Here is a 22,613-nt window from a genome sequence, read left to right as displayed (position 1 = left end):
TTAAAACAGTGAATAGTAAAGTTTTTGGAATCCAATGGATTACAGGACCCAAGCAATATGGTTTCACTAGAGGCAGGTTGTCATGGCCCTGGGTCGTGCACTCCCCATTTTACCTCGCTGCCTTCAGAACACTCCATGTCGTCAGTCCATCAGTGTACTACTCAGTGCCTCGCGGCCTTCCTCGGTCTCAAACATACTCCTGTTGTGCAGTGCTAGCTGACGCCGGCTTCCTTAGGAGTGCGCGCACACAAAAAAAGGCAAATTTAAAGGTCCGGTGGCAGGGAGCGCTGGATGTAGTAGGGACACCTCATTTCCTGTCCAGGTCCCATTTTAGGAGGGCCCTGGCATTTTCCCAGTTCCTTTGCAACAGGTCTCTTGGTGCCTGGGTTCCAGTCCTATCTGTCTTATCTGACACCCAGCCTAGCATCCTGATTCCTGCCCTGCCCGACTCCAGCCTTGCCTGTCTATAGCCTTGCCTACCACATCTCCAGTCCAAGCCTGCCTTGCCTAGTCTTGGTGACTTGTGTGCCTCTAGCCAGAGCACAGCCAACCTCCAGGTAGACCGGGTAGTGCCAACTCGGCTGTGGCCCAAGGGGCTCACTTTTCCTGAGTTGTGACACAGGTCTTGTCAGATAAATCTGATTAATTTCTTTTACTGCATGAGAGTTGGATTGAGGGACCTCACTAGATGTGGCATATTTAGATTTTGGCAAAGCATTTGACACGGTTCCACATTGACAACTAATAAATAAACTGAGTGCCCTCAGTATGGGCTCTAAAGTGACTGAGTTAGGAACTGGTTGAGTGGAAGGCGACAGAGGGTAGTGGTAAATAGAGCTCATTCTGAGGAAAAGGATTTTACCAGTGGTGTGCCACAAGGTTCAGTCCTTGGGCTGGTTCTTTTTAACATTTTTGTGATATTGCTGAAGGGTTATCTGATAAGGTTTGCCTCTTTGTGGATGATACTAAATCTGATATCTGCAACAGGGTACACACCCCTGATGGTCTGGATAATATGAGGAAGGACTAGAGGAATGGTCTTGAATTTGACAGCCTAGATTTTATGGTAATACAATATAGTGACACGTGAACTCTCCAGAGGCCCACCTTTTTGATGCTGCTTTTAACTCCTAACCCTTATTCACGTGTTCAGAACCCTTATTTTATCATCCTCACTTTAATATTCCCTTAGCTCTTGTTTGTCCTGTTTGTCTGTCCTAATTAAGATTGTAAGCTCTGTCGAGCAGGGACTGTTTCTTCATGTTCAAGTGTACAGCGCTGCGTACGTCTAGTAGCGCTATAGAAATGATAAGTAGTAGTAGTAGGAAGGGCAGGAAAGTGGGCTTTTGTCCTGAGTAAGGAGCATGAGGAGTCACAGGAGCCAAAGCCTCAGCCTCTTTGGGACACTGAGTGCTAGAAGAAACAAGAAATGGGATCGTAAGAGAGGGTCCCTCAGCTGAGAAAAAAATGAAGGAGAAGAGTTCCAGATCCCAAAGAGCAGTAGAGGAGTGGAGCAGGGAGCTTGAGAATCTAAGTGGAAGAACCAGTATGACAGGAAGGAAGCAGAACTCAAGTCTTGGATTTATCTGCTAGCCCAAATCCAGAGAGTTCATGAGTAATTTGGATGGTGGCAAGTTAAGTCTCTAAAAGGAAGGATGGACTTAGATGTTGTGTAGAGTCAGAGAAGGGTTGGTGATCCCAGTTTGTGACAGGCCCTAAATATATATAATTATCCTGTGAAGGCTGATAAGGTGTGGAGACTGGGACTACTTTAATTCCCTATTAACCTAAAGACACCTTAGAAGGAGCAGAGAGACCAATCAGGGTGCTGAACCCATCAAAGTATGAAGAGACATAGAAGAGAGATGCAAAAGAACAGGAGTGACAACCTACTACAAAGGAGACCAAGTAAACCCAGAATTGTGAGATGGTTTGAAGCCCTTTGTCATCATTTTACTTTGTTCTTGTAGATGGTCCCATCAATATTCATCCGGTGACAATCAGTGTTTTTTTAAATGCTGACCAGCCAGCTAAGTTAGACCCAGATATTCTCTTGGTTCAAACCCTCGACGTCTCTTTGCGACACTGAACTCTCTTCTCAAAGTGCCTTCACCTCCAACCCCCCCTTCACTTTCCCACCAGACTCTGGCTGAGTTCTTTCATGATAAGGTTCACAAGATTAAACTTGAATTCTCAACCAGGTCACCTCCACCTCTCCTTCCCTTAGCCCATTCTCTCAACCCTCCAACCCCTGCCTCCTTTTCAGAAATCACTAAAGAGGAAACTACACATCTTATTTCCTCCTCGAAACCAACTACCTGTTCCTCTGATCCTATTCCCACCCATCTACTTAATACTATCTCTCCTTCTGTCATCCCTTTTATCTGTCATATCCTCAATCTTTCACTGTCCATTATGATTGTTCCTGATGCCTTCAAACATGCCGTAGTCACACCACTCCTTAAAAAAACCTTCATTGGACCCTACCTGTCCTTCCAACTAGCGCCCCATCTCCCTCCTCCCTTTCCTATCCAAGATACTTGAACGTGCTTGTTCACCGCCATTGCCTTGACTTTCTTTCATCTCAAGCTATTCTTGATCCACTTCAATCTGGCTTTCACCCCCTTCATTCAACTGAAACAGCGCTTGCTAAAGTCTCCAATGATCTGTTCCTGGCCAGATCCAAAGGTCTCTATTCTATACTCATCCTTCTCGATCTATCTGCTGCTTTTGACACTGTTGATCACAGCCTACTCCTTGATACGCTGTCTTCACTTGGATTTCAGGGCTCTGTTCTTTCCTGGTTTTCTTCTTATCTCTCCCAGCGTACATTTAGCGTATACTCTAGTGGATCCTCCTCTACTTCTATCCCACTGTCAGTTGGTGTACCTCAGGGATCTGTCCGGGGACCTCTTCTTTTCTCCATCTATACTTCTTCCCTTGGTACTCTGATCTCATCCCATGGTTTTCAGTATCATCCTTGCGCTGATGACTCCCAGATCTACCTCTCCACACCAGAAATCTCAGCAGGAATCCAGGCCAAAATATCAGCCTGCCTGTCTGACATTGCTGCCTGGATGTCTCAGCACCATCTGAAACTAAACATGACCAAGACTGCGCTTCTCATCTTTCCCCCTAAACCCTCTCCTCCGCCCCCATTCTCTATTTCTGTGGCTAACAGTCTCATCCTTCCTGTCTCATCAGCTCATAACCTTGGGGTCACCTTCAACTCCTCCCTCTCCTTCTCTGCACATATTCAACAGACTGCTAAAACCTGTCATTTCTTTCTCTATAATATCAGCAAAATTCGCCCTTTCCTTTCTGAGCACACTACCAGAACCCTCATCCACACTCTTATCACTTCTCGCTTAGACTATTGCAACTTGCTTCTTACAGGTCTCCCACTTAGCCATCTCTCTCCTCTTCAATCTGTTCAAACTTCTGCTGCACGACTAATATTCCACCAGTGTCGTTATGCTCGTATTAGCCCTCTCCTATAGTCACTTCACTGGCTTCCTATCCGTTTCCACATACAGTTCAAACTCCTCTTATTGACCTATAAGTGCATTCACTCTGCAGCTCCTCAGTACCTCTCCACTCTCATCTCTCCCTACATTCCTCCCCGGGAACTCCATTCACTGGGTAAATCTCTCCTATCTGCACCCTTCTCCTCTACTGCTAAATCCAGACGCCATTCCTTTTATCTTGCTGCACCATATGCCTGGAATAGACTTCCTGAGTCGGTACGTCAAGCTCCATCTCTGGCAATATTCAAATCTAAGCTAAAAGCCCACCTTTTTGATGCTGCTTTTAACTCCTAACCCTTATTCACTTGTTCTGAACCCTTATTTTATCATCCTCACTTTAATATTCCCTTATCTCTTGTTTGTTCTGTCTGTCCTAATTAGATTGTAAGCTCTGTCGAGCAGGGACTGTCTCTTCATGTTCAAGTGTACAGCGCTGCGTACGTCTAGTAGCGCTTTATAAATGATAAGTAGTAGTCTGGGCACTGATATTAAATATTTGGGTCTGACCAGACTGATACTGGCTGCCCAAACTTATGGCTGAATATAAAAGTGAATCTGATTTTCTTCCACCCCTCGGGTGAGATTAGATCTCCTCCTGAAGCCCCTCATCTAGATCAGCCCTCTCCCAACCCCCACCACAGAGATCAGACCTCCCCCCTCCTCACTTACCCACTTGTAGTCCCCCTGAGTCTACCTTATCATCCTGTGGAGTAACACAGACAGGAGTGATTCCCAATTAGTCCTGATCGAGCAGCTCCATCTACAAAATGGCCACAGTGAGCTCTAGTGGTAGTTTTGTGGTACTGCCACTAGAGATCAGGCTACCATGTATGACTGATATTCAGGCCATATATGACTTATAGAGGTAGTATGCCAGACTACTGGTAGAGCTTGCGGTGGTCATTTGCTAGATTGAGCTGCTAGGGGCAAAAACGAGTGGGGACTGCTCCTGCCCATGCTACCCCACTGTACCACAAGGGATGATAAGGCAGGCTCTGGGATGTAGGGACTATAAATGAGTGGTCAAGGTGGGATCTGGTTTCTAAGGGGGGGGATTTGGGAGGAGGCTGTCCTTTGCAGGAGGTTTGGGAAGAATTTGATCCAACCATGGGGATTCAGGAAGGAGTCTGATCTCAATAGGGGAGGGGGGAGTCGGACCATGTTGGAAGTGGGTGGGAGGGAGGGGGTGCACCCACATTTGCCCACAACCTGGAAGCTATGTGGGTGTCATCCAATTTTCAGGATCCAGACACCTCAAATACTGTTTCTACCCACCTTGGCCTACATTGGTAAAGGAAGCATTTGTTATTCTCCAGCTTTAGGATCCTGGTTTACTGAAAGTAAACAACATTCTACCATTCTTCCTGTAAACCTTTCAGGATAATACTAGCAGCTTTTTATTTTCTGTATCAATCTTGAGAAATGACAAAAGGAGAGAGAGGGGCTGCTGTCTGAACCAGTCTCAGCCCCTCTTCTCCTGTCCTATGAAGGCTGTTATCTGGGAGGAGAGGGCTGGATGGAGAAGGAAAATTAGGCCCAATATTCATAAAATGCTGAGCTCCTAAATTTGCCCCCTATTTTCAGCCAAACTTAGGAGCATAACATTTCAACTGAAAATTAATCTTAATTTAGGAGCTTAAAAGTGCTTATAAATTTATAAAAGTGCTTATAAATTACAAATGCTTATAAATTTAGGTCTGCCGTTTATTTGCCTAGACTTATGCGCCTAATGCTGAAAATCAGTGTTACGCTCCTAACTTCTTTTCCCTGCTCTAAATCCATCACTGTTACCACCCACTTTTTATACTCTGAAATTTACGAGTTCAGTGAAATTTTGAGTAAAGATTTATGCAGTCAGCTATAGTAAAGTTTCAAAGAGGCTAGTTTAAGAGCATAACTTTCGAAATTTGGAGCACAAATCAGTTGTATATTGGGCCCAGAAAGTTATTCTCTTCTGGGCACTGGTTAATAGACCTGGGGCACCAGCCCTGTATGCTGTGTCTACAACACCTTAATTTGAGGACAACCAGTCAGATTTTCTTTCAAGCACATGTGAGCCGATGCTTGGAACCTATCACCAGCGCTAGCAGCAATTAGCGCCGAGGTTAGGATACACAGAATGTTCAGAGGTTACTAACCCTAGGGACAACATACGCGCCAAAGATGGCTGCAAGTAGCATTAAAATGTAGTCAATCCTATGTAAATGAGGTCCTTAGCTATTCACTCCCAAAGCTCAGAAACAGTGTGCAAACTGAACCCTGCCCTTACTGCTGAAAATCTAACGCCAGCTCAGTACTGACTTTAGAGTGCACCAATCTGTACACAGTTCATGGGGAGCAGGGGGAGGGTGACAGTGATGCAGAAATTTTAAAATAACATGGTATAGGACAAGTGGGAAGTGACAGTAGGTTGTTTTTTTTTTTTTTTCTATTTCCCAGACAGGATGATTTTTCACACCTCTGTGTATTGGTCCTGAAGTTAGCCCAAATGCTCCAACTTTTTCAATATTTGCCTGGTGATACCATCCCTGTCATCATCACCTCCAGCCTCTGGTTCTGACTGAGCATGTGCACAGAGCTGTGCTTACTGCACAGTTCTTGTGCGCATACTAGAGAGTTGCAGGGGGACAGAAATCTAACCCATTGTCCAGACCTACTGTTTCTCTGTATCTAGCTCTGTGACCTCTCCAGTCTGCCTTTTTTCCTGTTGTTTTTCTTCCTGTTAGCCAAGCCTCGCTTTGGTCTCCCTGCTTCTGCTTCATTTCCTACTTGTGACATCATCAGCCTACTCCTTTATAAGGACCCAGGGAGCTTTCCTGTGGTGCCTTTGCAACAGGTCTATTTTTCCCTTTTCTTGTTGTACTGTTGTTTGATTCTGAGGGAACTGGTGGTCTTGTTAGCTGTGCCTCTGCGCACAGTCTTGAGCCATGTGTGTGTGGTTTGGTTTGAGCCTGTATGGATTACAAGCCTGTTAACTTTGCTCCCAAGCAAAGCCCTGTTCTGTTTTTCCATGTGTGTGGTTCTGATTTGAACCTAAATGAATTACTTCCTTGTTAACTAGGCTCTCCAGCATAGCCTGTTCTGTCTGGTTTCCCTTGTTACTGTTGAATAAAAGCATAAAAATGTTGAATAAAAGCATAAAATAATAGAAGTGGAAAGCTTCAAAGATCATGCAGAACAAGCTGTTTCAACACTAAACTAAATCTCCTGAGACATGAGGCCCACATCAGCCAAAGGCAGGCTCCAGAAAGTCTGTGGGATAATGGGAACCAGATGCAGCATATGTTCTGCTGTAGGATTTATGGTATGGTACAGCCTGCAAGCACGTGATATCAGGAGAAGATTATAAGGAGAGTGGAACAAAGAAATAAGTAAGCATTTTGAATTTTTCTTTGTCTGTCTATAGCATTTTTGATTTGCCTTAAGCTTGCTGTATATTGCTTGTGTGTGTGTGTGTGTAGATGTGTTTTGAGTACAGAAATGCTTCCTGACTACCCCTATTGATGGTAATCAGCTTGTACACTAAACAAATGAGTAAATTTTTTATATTAAATATGAAATTCGTCTAGCCGTCTCTTCAAGTGGCGAGCCAGCCAGGAGTAGGCCGCACACGGAAAAGAGAAGGCGAGACGAAGGACAAATTAAGTTGTTGTTAATGACGTTTTTTACAGGATTGAAAGCAAAGCAAGCGTTGTTTAAACCTGATGATTTCTGTGCTCCACTGATGTGGGATTGATCAAACTACTGACGTGGACATACAGGTGATAACTCCTGGGCTTGCTAAAAAGAGAAATAAGAAGACGCGTGAGTAAGCTTACACTGTGGTCTTATTACTGGTATATTTGTTTAGTTTTGTAGTTTTCTGTTTTGTATATTTTCTTGGTTTAGGTGCAGTAGTATATTTTTGTAGGTTGTGGCTCTATAGGAGAAATTGTAATAGTCAGAATAAAATGAAAGGGAAAGGGGCAGATAAGAAAGAAAAGCCTCCTGTATATGCTATGTATTTAGATTTAGATAGTTCAAAAAAATGCTCCCCTTTGCAGCATGTCATAGAATTATTCCCATTAGAAAAAAAACAGATTGAAAAGATACATGAGAAATGGATCAAATATGATGCAAAAGATTCTGTTTTGAGCTGGTCTCAGGATGGATCATTTGATCGTCCAAAATTATTATCTCTCCTGAGCTATTTACAAGAAAATAAAAATAAAACTAGGCAGAAGAAAAGCTTAGAGAAGCATCTTACAATTTGGAATTTATTTTCTTTAGCAGCAGATCTGTTTCATGCTGATGTAGATAGGATACAAAAAGAGGCAGAAAGAAATAATCCCCCGTCGTATGAATCTAGCAGGGACACGTTGTGCCCCATAAGGGCGACTGATAAAATGAAGGAATCAAAGTCAAAGCGCCCTGTGCCATGCGCTGGGTATTCGGCTCTTGATGACCCCCCCAGTGAGTCAGAAAGTGAAAAGGGAGGGGATAATGAGGACAGTGATGTGGGGATTAGGGAACAGAAAAAGGAAAAAAAACGGGTGAGACAGAAAGAAAAAGGAAAATCTAGTGCAGAATCAGGCACTTACCCTGATTTGAAAACTCTAATTACATCAGAACAATATGATTTGGCAACGCAGTTCCAAATTGAGGGTAAAATTCGGGTATGCTCTCCAGAAGGGGACATACTCCCTGGTAAGGTTGACAAAGTAACAGATAAATCTGTTCCTGTTATCTTCCGGAAAGAGAATATTAAGAAAGAAATGGCTGACACAGGCTGCACTAAATATGGTGAGGACTGGTGGGGGGCAACAAAACATTTTTTTGATTCGCGCCGTATTGAAATGCCATGCCACCAGGGAGGTCCTGGAACATTACAGGATATTGAAGTCCTTGCCTCAGCAGTACTGCGCCATGGTTCAGGTTTAGGAAAAGATTCCTTCGTAAGGGAAGGCTTAGAATACTGGGATAATTGGTTTAAGATTCTGGCCAAAATGGAGGCTGAGGACGCTGCCCATTCCTTACATTCCTCATCTAAATTGGAAAAAGGAAAGGAAGGGCTGATGGAGGGGGCATGTAATCAATCAGCCTTCCCAGTCATGACACGAATAGATGCAGGAGGAAACCGCAAGCAGCATTATAAACCATATACTCCTGTAGATGTTACAATGTTGATTTCCAAAATTCCTAGTGTTGTGAAAGGAGCCCGCATGTGGTTAGAAGGGATAGAACAGGTTACAGCAGGCACTCTATTGACTATAGGTGATTTTAAAGCTTTGTGTGCAGCCTCGGGCATTAATATTTCTCAATTGGCAGTACAATGTGGATATCCGCGCCTGCCGTCATATACGGCCGACGGGATATCTACGCGGGACAAATTAAGGCGCAGCTTTCTGCAGCGTTGCATATTATGTACCCAACCCCAATTTATTTTTCAGCCATTACCGGTAGTAAGTGGGATCCAAAGACTGATTTTGCAGCCCACTTAACGCAGTGTTTGACCTTGTATAAAGCACAGACAGGGCAGGATGTGGATGTAGCTCATAATGTTGCCGTGTTTTTGCATCTTTTTATGTCTACCTTGCCTGGTAATATGCGTAAAAATTTGGATGCTGTTATTGCTCTGTCTTCAAAACCATGGCCAGAAATAAGACAGACTTTGATGCATTTTAGCAATGTGCATCGGAAAATGATAGAAACCCCTCAGAAAGAACAGGCAAAATTAACTTCTAAGTTAATGACTATGCAGTTAAAGGATTTGGAAAGCAAGGAACAGGATAGAAATAAAAAACAGGAAACAATGGTGATGCCCTCTGCCTCACCTCCACAGGTCATTTACTATGTACAACCGGGATATAGCCGGCCGTACCAACCAAGGGGACGAGGCATGGTTAGAGGCAGGGGTAGAGGTCGAGGGATGCAAGGATCAGGACTATCACCTAACAGGAGGGCACATGTACAATGTTGGGGCTGTAATCAATTTGGTCACTATGCTTCAGAATGTTATCAGAATGCAGGAATGCCCCAAGTACAAATGCAGACGCAGCAAGGATTAATGCCACAAGTAGTAGGGATACCTGCGAGTGCCCCGCAGACTGCAATACAGCAGCCAGCGACGCAATCACAGGGACCAGGAGCGGCAGTACAGAGACAGGGTACTGTAAATGCTTTTCCAACTTGGCAGAATACTCCAGACCAATGCTATTGACTGGAAGCAGACCAGTGTCAGGAAGAGGGAATGATTTTCAGATTAGACACAAGGGAACCCTTTATTACATTGACAATTGGCAAATATGGAACTCCTGTGAGATTTTTGATAGATACAGGGGCGAGTACCTCTGTGTTGTGTGCAAAACCACAGGGAGTTAAGCTTTCAAATCAGTATAGAACAACAGTGGGATTTACAGGGATAGAACAAAGAAAAAGGCTAACAGAACCCACTCTGGTGCGCTTGGAATGCCAACCGCATGGTTCAAGGGAGGCTGTGGTACCCTTCTTAGTGGCACCTGATTGCCCAGTAAATTTGTGTGGTAGAGACTTATTGTCTCAATTAGGATTGTGTTTAGATTTTGGAAATAAAGAACTACCAAGTTTGCTCACTATGGTCCAACAGTTGAATAATGAAAATAAAGTAAGGGTTATGGAAGAATTACCACAGCATATTTGGAGTACAAGTGATTCACCATATGGACTAGCCATAAATGCAAAACCCTATAAGATAGAATTAATAGAAGGGGCACAGGGGCCGAAGCAAGACCCTTACCCCATACGACCTAAATTAGTATCCAAAACCCTGGAACACATTGGTAAATTATTGAAATGTGGTATTATTGAACCTTCAGTATCCCCGTATAATACCCCATTGTTTCCGGTCCCGAAAGGGGAAAACAATGTAAGGATAGTACATGATTTAAGAGAGCTAAATGAGATTACAAGAAATCAATTTCCGATTTGTGCAAATCCTGCTACACTTTTGCACACTCAGAATATATATGCATATAACACTGTTATTGACTTGTCTAATGCATTCTTTTCAATACCTCTTCATCCAGAGTCTAGGGATTTGACGTCATTTATAGTACAGAATGAGGCATACAGGTGGACTAGGATGCCTCAAGGCTTTACTGATAGTCCATCGGTATTCTCAAAACAACTAATGATGGATTTAAAGGATTTCAGGAGTCAATTGCCTGACACGGTGTCATTGTTTGTCTATGTAGATGATATTCTACTGTCTGCTGAGACTGAAGCAGAATGCCTAGATTGGACTAGAAAATTATTTTTGTTATTAGGAGAGTTAGGATATAAATGTAACAGGGAAAAATGTGTTATAGCTCAGTCTACTGTCACCTTTTTAGGACAAAATGTTTCAGCAGAACATAAGGTCATTATACCGGAAGTTATATCTATTTTAAATGAAACCCCGGTACCGCAAACAGTTACCCAGTTACGTGCTGTTTTGGGAATGTTAAATTACTGCAGACAATGGATACCAAATTATACACAAAAAGTAATGAGACTTTATAAACATTTGAAACTGCCCGCAGCCACACCAAAGAATACACTAATTGTATTGGAAGAACAGGATAAGATGGTATTGGCTAAGATTGTGAGGGATTTATTATCTCCAGGACCGTTAGCAGTAATAGATATCCAATCACCTGTGCATCTGTGGGTAAAAGATATGGGAAATAGTTGGGCAGCTATGATTAATCAAAATAATGAAGTAAATGCACCAGTAGCTTTTTTGTCAGGCTCTTTTAATCATGTGGAAAAAGGAATGAAAGAAATACCAAAGTTACTGACAGCTATAGTGGCTGCAGTAGGTAAATGGAGACACAAATGCCTTTTGTTCCTATTGTAATACATACCAACCACACGATTAAAACGCTGTTGAGCCCTAGCCAGACGGCATTGACAGCCACTAGATTTGGAAAATATCAAGCAGTACTTTTAGGACAAGATATAAGAATAATACCATTAACTAAAGAACAGAGAAATAAGATAGATCTGCTTTTTCCTGTCGATCAAGAGGGTGAGATCGATACTATAGAAATCCCTACATTTCACTGTCTTACTTTTGAACCCTTATCTGATGGGTTAATATGGTTTACAGATGGAGCTTGTGAAAGGACTGTTGCAGGCTTTGCCTGCGTGCAGGTAGATGAGAATCTAAGAAAGATAATGCAAGTACAATATAAAACCCCTCCTGATCATACTGCACAGCATGCTGAACTTTTAGCCGTTATTATGGCCTTACAACACACTGATATGACTCAAAATGTCACTATATATACTGATAGTGGTTACGTTGCAAGTTCACTACAGTATCATATATTAAAATGGCAGCGTAGGGGGATGATAACCAGTGCAGGTAAAAATCTACAACATTACACATATTGGAAATTGCTGTTTGAAATATTGGCAAGAAGGGAACGTGAAGGTAGAAAAACTGCAGTTGTGTGGACCCCGGCCCACACTGAAAGGCCAACCTTTGAGGCACTAGGTAATGCAATGGCTGATGCAGCAGCAACGGAGGTGGTTAAGCAAAGTGAAAAGATTTTGTATAATACTAGACAGACACAGGAAGGGCCACTTACGAATGTAGATAAGATTGAAATGTGGCAGCCAGAGGGACAGGAAAGTGAAAAATGGTTGAAGAGAGGATGTATGAAATTGGGAAGTGAATGGTTTAATGCAGAAGAAGGATTACCTTGCATGCCAATGAGTCAGGTGATTAAGGTATTGGCTGAGTGGCATGCAACCATGCATTGGAATAAGGAAACAATGAGGCAACAATTTGAGCAAAGATTTTGGACTTTAAAAATTGATAACCTGATTCAACAGGTTGTGCAAAATTGCATGGTATGCAATATTAACATACCTAAACGAGGTCCTAAAATATCGCCTGGGACACTTCCAATACCAGAAGGCCCAGCAAAAGAATGGTATATCGATTTCACCGATATGATTGTTCCAGTGCAGGGAAAAAGATATTTGTTAGTTTGGGTGGATGCTTTTTCAAGGTGGATAGAAGCATTTCCATGTAAAAGGGAGACAGCACATGAAGTGGTACAATGCCTGGTAACTCATATTATGCCAAGACATGGGTGTCCGTCTAGAATAATTTCTGATAACGGGACACATTTTAATAACAGTGTTTTGAAAGAAATGGAAACGATTATGGGTTTAACACACAGAAAAGTATCAGTGTATCGCCCCACCTCCAATGGTTTGGTGGAGCGCTACAATGGTATTTTAAAAACTAAATTGAGAGTATTACTGAAGGCTTTAAACAAGGAAACAGCAGGTAAACCATATACCTGGCTTGATTTGTTACCATTAGCTTTGATGGTTATAAGGGCCCAACCTAATGGGCGTACTAAATTGACCCCATTCCAAATTCAGACAGGACGTCATTTCTTCCCGATGCAGACAGCAAGTACTGATAGCACAGCTCAGTACTGGCAAAAGCTACAACCTATGTTGAACCTGACAAGTGATATGATCCGAACAAATGTAGCATCACAGGCAGGGACTACTAATGATGTTTGTGCTTTTAAAGTAGGTGATCTAGTACTGCGAAAGAACTTTACACATAAAACATGGAAAGATCCTGTGTATGTAGGGCCTTTTGCTATCACGGCCCTTACTCAGACCGCTGCCCGTCTGGAAGGTCATACTTCCTGGATACATTTATCAGATATTCGACGAATCAATAATACTGAAATGGACAAAGAATAAACATGATGGTATTGGACTGTTATTTGTTAATGGACAATGAACACATATGATAATAGACTTGTTGCAGCGGCCAAGATGTTGAATTTGACTGATTGTATCATATGTGCCCACATCCTTGTCCTTGCCAGCTATGATGTATGGGACTACAATGATAAAATTGAGTGGGCACCATGACTGTGATCCCAATAATACCTGTGTAAGAGATGATGAAAACCTTCATTGGACAAATGAGACTATTTATAAGCAAGCCTTGCTTATGGACAAGTGCCCACAGACATCATGTTGGTGTCTGATTAATAGTATGACAACTAAACACATTCCCCCGATAAAGTGCACTTACACGCAGAATGTTGTAACAACTGATTCAATGAATGTTATGCTTTTAATTTGTGTAATTTTTAATGCCACATTAACTAATGCAATTGGGCATTATCCTTATAATTGTTCTTATATGAAACATAAGAATGACAGTGTACTTCCCTTTGATGAAACTCACTGTCTGTATTCAAAAGAAATATAAATTTTGTACCCTAGTACAATTGAATCTGTTTAATGCAACATGTATTAGCATGTTTGCAAAGATGTGCCAGGATGCTTTTAAAATGATAATGGTAACTGAAATCAGGAATGAATAGAACGTTAATATGTCAGCAGAAATATTGAAAGATGTATAAAGATGATGAGAAGGCAGAGCTTGCAGGCACAGCATATCATAAATAACAAGGGGGAGGAGATTTAGAAGGGAGGTAAGGAAACAGACTGGAGCTGAAACAGATGTGTTGAGGCCTGGAATATCAGTCCTCAAAGGGAGGATGTTGAATAAAAGCATAAAAATGTTGAATAAAAGCATAAAATAATAGAAGTGGAAAGCTTCAAAGATCATGCAGAACAAGCTGTTTCAACACTAAACTAAATCTCCTGAGACATGAGGCCCACATCAGCCAAAGGCAGGCTCCAGAAAGTCTGTGGGATAATGGGAACCAGATGCAGCATATGTTCTGCTGTAGGATTTATGGTATGGTACAGCCTGCAAGCACGTGATATCAGGAGAAGATTATAAGGAGAGTGGAACAAAGAAATAAGTAAGCATTTTGAATTTTTCTTTGTCTGTCTATAGCATTTTTGATTTGCCTTAAGCTTGCTGTATATTGCTTGTGTGTGTGTAGATGTGTTTTGAGTACAGAAATGCTTCCTGACTACCCCTATTGATGGTAATCAGCTTGTACACTAAACAAATGAGTAAATTTTTTATATTAAATATGAAATTCGTCTAGCCGTCTCTTCATTACCTTTCACTGTTGAGAGAGCCAGTTGTTGCCAGCTGCTTTCCTTGATTACTTTGTTTCCGTGCAGCTGTGTGTGCTCTGTCTCTGCTTGCCTTCCCTTTCCCTAGCCGGCTGGGGTGCTGGCTGAGTTCTAGTAAGAACATTGTTTGTTTTCCCTTTGTTTGCTTTAAACCTTTGACTGCATTGTTTGTTATTTTGCTCTTGTAAGCCCTGCTTCGTTCTGACTTGTGTATTAGAAGCAGCCCATCCCTTTAGCCAGTGTTTGTTTCCTGGTTCTTATGAGCATTGCTCCTTATCTGATTTGTGTATGTAAAGGCAGCCTTTCTTTTTTGCTTGCTGTTATTTGACTCCATGGCACTGACTTGTGTGTTCCCTTTATCCTTGAGTACCTTGTGGCACAGCCTTGTGTATTCTTATGAGTGGATTCCCTTTACCATTGAGTGCTGTGTGGCCAGCCTTGTGTATTCCTATGAGTGGCTTCCCTTTATCCTTGAGTGCAGTATGGCACAGCCTTGTGTATTCTTATGAGTGGGCTTCCTTTTTTCCTTGAGTGCTGTGTGGCACAGCCGTAAATGTTCCTTTGTGTGGCCATGTCTTGAGTTTTTCCTGTGTGCTTTCTGTTTGAGTCCGCTCTGTGAGGTTTCTGTTTGAATTTGAGTGGGTTGCTCTTTCATTTAGCTGTGACTACTAGCGCAGCCCTGAGCTTCCTGTTTGGTTCCGTTTGTGTTTGAGTAAGTGGTTCTTCTGTTTAGCTGTGACTACTAGCTCAACCTTGAGCTGCCTCTCTGTGTGGCATGAGTGGACAGCTCTTTTGTTTAGCTGGGACTACTAGCTCAGCTCTGAGCTACCTCTCTGTGCGATTTCTGTTTGACTTGGTTAGGACTATTTGTTTATAGTTGTGTTTCTAAGCACAGCCCCGTGCTACCTTCCCTGTGTGGTTTTCTTATCTTTTACTTGTGGTTTCTACCATGTGAGTCTAAGTGGGGTTGTCCTTTCCCCTTCAGTTTCTTTGTGCCTGTGTGTAGGGTCTTTTGACCCCTTGCTTGTTGCTCTGTTAAGTGCAGTGTGTCCGTGTGCACTGCTTGAGTAGTACTTGCTCAAGAAATTTCATTCTTTTTCCCTTCCCTCTGGTATGAGTGGGTTCCAGTTTGGCCTTGCATATGCTTGGACTCTGTTACGAGTGGGTTCCAGTTCGGCCTTGCAGCCCATATGAGTGTCCTTCCTTTGTTCCTGGTTCCTGCTTTTGTTAAGTTCTGTTCCTGGTTTTCACTTTAGCCAGGCTCTGGTTTCACCTTGACTTGAGTGTGCTCTATTTGCCTTGTCTGGTATCTTGTTTGTATTCAGTGCCTGGTTCGCCTCTGCTCTGCATCTCCCCAGAGGACTTGTCTGCTGCAGCCTGGCTGCAGCCCAAGGGCTCACCATCTTGGGTTCTGTGACACCCGTCCTCAACCATCCCTGCAAGAATTTAACCCATCCCCACAAGCGTTTAATGGTACTAAAAAAAATTCTGATCGGCTGTCTCTCTCTCTGGGTTTGAGCTGCAGCACTGCAGGCAAGAAAGGAAGGTAGTTCAAAGTTGGAACACTCTGGTGTGCACATGTAGGACTTATCTATGATTTGCTGACATTTTATCCTGAGAGTTTGGCACATGCATGTGCTAGTAGGTCAGATGACCTCTGATTCTCGTGCCTATGTCAAAACTGAGGCCTGCACATCAGCCCAGGAGTAGAGAAGATTAATAGAAGGCTTTCCACATCTGCACTGTTAAAGCAAGGAGGCGGCGGCACTAAAAAAACTTGGTATGTGAGAAGCTGGCACAGGTGCAGCTCACACTTCCATGGGAACCCTGCAGGAACTGTTTCCGCCCCCATGGGAATCCCGCAGCCCCAGAGTGGATTCCCACATATTACACAGGATTCCTGCAAATCTCATTCCCATGCAGGTCTGTAGCATATGCACCCTGCACATTCCTCCCACTTAATTTCCCAATGCTCAACATTAACAGCACGCATATAATTTCACATAATTCTTGAGCATTGGGAAGTTTCGTTTCAGCACTATTCCTGTGGTATTTCCTGGTGCTGTTCCCTACAGCATCGGAGTTCTGAGAATCGGCCCAACAGCTGTTTCACGTATTATACAAATTCATTTGCTTAGTTTAGTAATTAGATGTCAGAGTAAGAGTTGTCAACAGTCTGTAGACAGAAATGTTTTTGTTTTGTGCAGCCTCATAAAGTCAGTTATCTGCTAATCCTGGAAACTGAGAGACTCTCACCCCAACAGCCTCTCAAACTAAATGTACACACAGTTTGAATTCATGTACACTCCTGTGCTGTTATCCCACAAACCTTTCTTTCACACTTTTTTTTTAACCTCAGAGGATGCTGAAATTATACTACTGTAAAAATGTCTAAGAGGAGGAAAAAGTGTTATTTACCCTCTAAGGCAAAAAAAAAAAAAAAGTTTAAAAGCTTGAACATCTGATACAAATAAAGAGACCATTTTAGAGACTTCCATAGTGTCTTTCCTACACGAAGTGCATTAATTTCTCCAGGAAAACTAAATCTATGGCTCGCATACCACTGCCATGTTCATTAGTGTAGCTAAACCCAAAATAAAATTAATGCCTAGCAGTGCAGATCTAATAAAAGTGGCTTTATTACCAGGGAGGGCAGTAAACATCTGGGACAATATTTAAAACTCAGAGGGTCCTTAGGTGTGATAAAAATGGACCTTAGTTGCTCCCTTACGTAGGTCTTTCAGAGAAAAATATCCAAATGTCCACTTGATGCCATTTTTGAGACTTTCTTTATTTTGAAAATGAGCCCCGTGGTGTGTTTGCCCAGATCCGTAGGCGCTTATTTTCCATTATAAAACAGGCTGCAAATAGTTCCTTCTAGTCATTGTACTATTATAGAGTTTGCCCCCTTAGACCATCTAAAGTTAGGCAGTAAGAAGATGTGCGCTAAGCTTCAATTCTGCAACAGCAGTTACACGTATAATTACTGATGCCCCTCCCAGATCAATGCCCCCTTGCATTGGCACACTAGGGATTTTGTGTGTGCAATTTGCTGAATCCCAACTAAGGGCATAACTGCTAATTAGGGTCAATTAGGACTAATTAATACCAATTAGTAGCTAATTATTGAATTGAGATATGCACATGACTGACGGAACCCTAGAATTTGCATATACAACTTTTGTGCCAAGGGGGAAATTATATAAATGGTGATGAACACCTTATATAGGCTGGCACATAGGCATGGATCCTGCACCTAACTTTTGAGCACTGGAATTATGCCTGGTGTAAATGCCGCACTCAAGGCCAAATTCTGTTATTCCACACACAACTTATCAGAATTCCTTGACACAACCTCTTTTCAGAGAGCTAGGCAGTGAACCATATAGCACAGTGCACATCCAGTTGTGTGCGACTTCTAGGTGATGCCAATGAACTGCAATAATTGGTTGTCAGCACCAAGTTGTTGCTAATCACACAGCTGGGGCACCTAGATTTTGGTGTGCAACTTTGGATGCCATACATAGAATTCCCCTGTAGCTGTCAAATTGTGGGCAAAAGTTTATAGAATTAAGGAGTTAGTGCATGAATTATCACACACTAACTCTTGCTAAACAGTTACTATGCCCTAATTCATGTTCTATAAGGGCAATCTATGAACTAGGTTACAGGCATAATGACATATATTTGTGCATGTGCACACAGACACACATAAATGCTGATTTTCTGCTTAAGTCCTATTCTACAAATACAAGCTTATCTTCCACGGCGTGATTTACAAGATGGTGGGCACGGGGCACAGCATAGGTGGGATAAAGGTATGCAAGTGGGAGCCATGTCTAACTTATAGAGTACTGTGTCCCTGAAACATCGAAGTGATGCTCTTACACCATTTCTAAGGCATCCTTACCTCGAGCACTCAGGCCAGTGGTTAGCACTTTTTTTTAATCTTGAATATATAGTCAGTTATCACTGTGTCTTTTTGCTTCTTGTCACACTAAATTTTAAGTATTGTCTTCCTGGGATTAGCAAAAGATATGATGCCATAAGGTCATCAGATGAAGGTCCCAAGAAAGACTTTCTTTAATGATTTTCTGTCCCTCAGACCTCAATGTAGAACTGCAGATTGTTAAAAATTATAGCTTTCAACTTGTTTAAGCTTTTTATCACCACAAGATGGCAATCATAACATTTCATCTCACCAGCCAGGTTTCTTGGTACTATCCCTATAATGCAGAGCTCAGGCAATTCATTCATTTTTATGTATATCTGGAGAAGAGAAAACACGGCGCAGCCTGTCACAGGCAAGCATGAGCCACAGAACACGTACAAATAATCTCCCACTCAGCCACGTGAAAACCAACTGGCCGAATATGAATAGCCCAAATTTTACACATGTATTATTTTGCTTTTTTATGGTAAGATTTGATACCTGCCTTCCTAAATAAATACTCAACTACAATCAATATAATAAATATTGCTCAACCAAGTGCATTTTCCCTTCCTATGTCTGTGTGGGGACTTGTGGAATGTGTTTTCGTAGGCCGCCAGTTGTGTGCTACTAAAGGCACATCTGTAAAGTGCCCTCATGCCCCTAGCTGCTGGTGAAGATCAAGGCTCTGGATTGGGAAGACATCATTAAGAAGGGATGACAGTGTTTGACCTTCATGTAGAGGTGGACCTTTCTACTGGATCTTTCATGGGGGATTTTGACACAGCAGGTATTTAACCTCTACTCTACGACAGGTGCCGAATGGAGCAGAGCATCTCACTAATGTTCTGGAGGGCCAGGTTAGTGTGAGCCAACAGGACATGACATGCTATTTTTTGAACAATCGTAATTTTATAGCAGGGTACTCGGAGGGGGGGGGGGGGGGGCACAGAGGAACATATATTGCCTGCATTTTATAAAGACAACATCTATACCTTCTTATAACTTATATATCTTCTAACTCAGGTATGCATACCATACAAAATGAGTTTATCTTGTTGGGCAGACTGGATGTACCATACAGGTTTCCATCTGCTGTCATTTACTATGTTACCATGTTCTTCTTTTATAAAGTAATCTGCCTGAAGGTTGCTGCATAATCACATCTACAGTGAAGGAGTAATTTTTGTGTGTGCCTGTCCTAAAATCAATCGGCACTTATGCAAATATTTTATCAGATACAGGCGTGCCAATCACAGCCCCATTCTGCACCCCTGGAATGCCTGTGTGTCATCATATAGTAAGGTATTTTAATAAAGGACTTTGTGGATTTTATGTACTGGTTTTTGTACTATGAAGCTTCTGTGTACTGTTCTCTCGCATAAAGATAAGCACTGTAATGCTATTCTATATCTTGACACTTCGATAGAGGTGCTACAATGGGCCAAATTTTGTGCCAATTCTGTAATGGTACTTAGGCACACCTAAGCCAGCATAGAATAATAGCATAAAGCTGCAGTGCCATCATTTAGCTGCATCCACTTACATGTCTGGCATAAGTTGGGGCGCAATGCCCAGAATTGATAGGTCTCTATAAGTCGTGCGCACTGCGTAAGGACACACCCATGCTCCACTCATGTGTTATGCACTTTTATCCAGATACTATATATGGAACCCAGATTTGAGCCCCTACATTTGGACACATTGTTGAGATGTGTACACATCTTTTGTCTAACAAGCCATTAATGAGCAATAATTGGACACACACAATCAATTACAGATGTTAATCGACACCAATTGGGATTTGCGCATGCATCTGAATGCACACTATTCTAATACGCCGAGTCGCCAAATCTCATAGTGTGCGACTCAAATGAGGAAGGGCCATGGCAGGAGCACGGGCACATTAGGGATGTCCCGAAAAGTTATGCATATTGCTACTAAATAATGGGTCGGCACATCCAAGCTGGTGCCAGCATTTACAGCAGGTTTCAGCAAGCATAAGTCTGGCACTCAAAGCTATGGCACGAGAATTGGCACCAGGAATGATTCTAAAAAGGGAGCATAACCTATAAAGAATAGAGCTACTGCCCCATTCTTCAGCTCAGCACTACCATATAGAATAATGCAGATTATTGGTGTCTGTGACATACTTAAGTCTAGGTGCCAGTCATGCATTGCTCTGTATGTTTTCTTACCAGCTTTCATACAGTGTATGGCAGGGCCATTTTATTGGTACACAATATTCTACCTGCTCAAATCGGTTACAAGAGGGATAACGTAGAAGGCCATGTGTTAGAGTTCTACGTTAAAGCTTAATGCAGCGTTCTCTCAACAATTAAGTGCAGATAACAGAGAATATACACATTTAAAAAGAGCAATAATTAGTATCATTAGTTGGGTCCTCAGTGTGGGGTTTCAAAAACAGGGAATAGAGGCAACGCTCTTCCTAACTCACAGCCAAATAAGATCAATTTCACAAACCGGCTGGAGCTTCACACCATTGTCAGGCACAACTGTGTGTGAATATAATGCACCAAATCAGTAATAAACAGTGCTTAAGTGAAAAAAAAAGTGTGTGTGTGTGTATATATATATATATATATTCTCCTTGATTTTTTGAGAATATTCTTTGGATTTTGTATATTGTTCTACTCGCTCAAGGATTCTATGTATAGTAGAGCTTTTCTAAGGTTTGAGAATGGTTAGGGTTTATACTTTAGAAAATGTGTTTATTAAATAGGAGGTTTAAGGTTCTATAGGCTTTTCAGTGGGGTAATTTTTAAAGAGAAAGCATGTGCATGATTTCTTGGTCAAAAAATTTGGATTTTTCCAGATCTTTGTAAAACTTCTCAGGAGCGGAGGAAGAAATTTATTGCACCAGGAAGTTTTGGCTCTGGGTGCTTCTTTTTTGCTTCAATTTCCTTGTAAACATTTGATTAGATTTCAGAATAAGCAGTATGTCTTTTGATCGAACTCAGCTATGTGCTTTTTTAAATGTTCAAAATATTGCCTTACAGTGATAAGGGTATGATAGGTTAGTAACCTCTCTGTGACATAGTATTGCAACTCACCCTCCTTTCTTTTCTAAGTTTCATTTTTGTATTACAATTCCCTTTTATTTCCTAGTTATCTTACCTCAACTTGTTTTGTGGACCTGAGATTTAGATACTATTTCTAGTTGATTATACTTTTGTAATTACTTTGTGTAATTTCTAGTTTCTATTCATGGTTTATTTACCTGATATAATTATTTGAATATTCTATAAATAAATAAATTAAATTAAAAATAGAAAGCCATGTGGATAATTTCACTTTGAAACCTGGTAGAACTTATGCACCTACTTGGAGTTTTAAAATTACCCTCAATCATTTCGCTGTAGTCTTCCCCTGCAAGATAATAACTATACAGCTGATCACTTTAATGTAAGTTTGACGCTCATTTTCAAAGCAGATGGACATCTCAAAATGGCCAAAAATATCCATCTGCTGAAAACATCCAAATCATGATTTTCGAAAAGCAGAATTTGGACATTTTACACTGCAGTTTATCCAAACATCAAGGGGGCATATTGGAGGCATATTTTGGGTGGGACTAGGGCAGGCACAAAATTAGGACACCTTTCAACAATAATGGAACGGGAAGGCAAAAAAGAAGGATGTTTTTATCTAAAACTTGTTTCAGACTCATACGGGGCACAAAAAAGCACCTTGACTGGGCAGCTGACCACCAGAGGGATGAAGGTATGACCCCTTCAATCTCCCAGTGGTTACTGACCTCCCCCTCACACCATCCCTAAGAAGCGAAAGTGACCATGGATACCAAGGTCTATGTGGTACAAGAAGATTGAAGGGTGGCCAATATGATGCCAATTTGTAAAAAGGGTTCCAGAGGTGATCCAGGAAATTACAGACCGGTGAGTCCGATGTCGGTGCCGGGTAAAATGGTAGAGACTATAATAAAGGACAAAATTACAGAGTATATACATAAGCATGGATTCATGAGACAAGGCCAACATGGATTTAGTGAGGGGAAATCTTGCTTCACCAATCTACTACATTTCTTTGAAGTGGTGAATAAACATGTGGATAAAGGTAAGCCGGTTGATATTGTG

Source organism: Microcaecilia unicolor, chromosome 8 (genome assembly GCF_901765095.1).
Source record: "Microcaecilia unicolor chromosome 8, aMicUni1.1, whole genome shotgun sequence".
Classification (NCBI taxonomy): Eukaryota; Metazoa; Chordata; class Amphibia; order Gymnophiona; family Siphonopidae; genus Microcaecilia; species Microcaecilia unicolor.
This window is presented reverse-complemented; position numbering follows the sequence as displayed.